This window comes from Manacus vitellinus, unplaced genomic scaffold (assembly GCF_001715985.3).
Source record: "Manacus vitellinus isolate BGI_N305 unplaced genomic scaffold, ASM171598v3 scaffold_22_pilon, whole genome shotgun sequence".
NCBI lineage: Eukaryota > Metazoa > Chordata > Aves > Passeriformes > Pipridae > Manacus > Manacus vitellinus.
The window spans coordinates 2,358,798-2,359,315 of record NW_021939632.1 but is presented as its reverse complement, the minus strand read 5'-3'; positions in this window follow the sequence as shown (position 1 = coordinate 2,359,315).

The following is a 518-nucleotide window of genomic DNA, read 5'->3' as shown; positions in this document are numbered from 1 at the left end:
AAATATTTACTTGTGCACATCAAACTTCTTCTCACAAGGGAAAGCAATGCAGTTACAGGCTGTACCCAGCAGAAAGGAAGGGTGGGTGAAGCTCTCCTGGTTGCTTGGCTTCACGAACAATGCTCCCACGTCAAGGCCCGGGACCAGGATCACAAAGGCTCTGGCCTGAGCAAGATCCCTGCCCCGCGGTCCCACGGCACAGCCTCCTGCTCTGGCAGGGCTGGAGGAAATCACTGGCCCCTAAGAGGATGGAGGCCGGTGGCTAGGACGGGGGAGGCAGCAGCAGCGGGACGGAGGTGCTCTTAGTTCCGAGCACCATCCTCCTGGGCTGCAGCGAGCGAGTCTCTTCTCATCCAGGGGGAGAAAGGCTCAGCTGCCCCGGGGCTTGCCAGGGTCTCCAGCTACAGCCCCCGCGGAGCCGCGTGTGCAACACACACCCCTCCTCACCGAAACCCTCCAACGGGGGCCCGAGATTTAATGCAAAGTCAAGCCAAGCGCCCGAAGCCCCTTCCATCCCC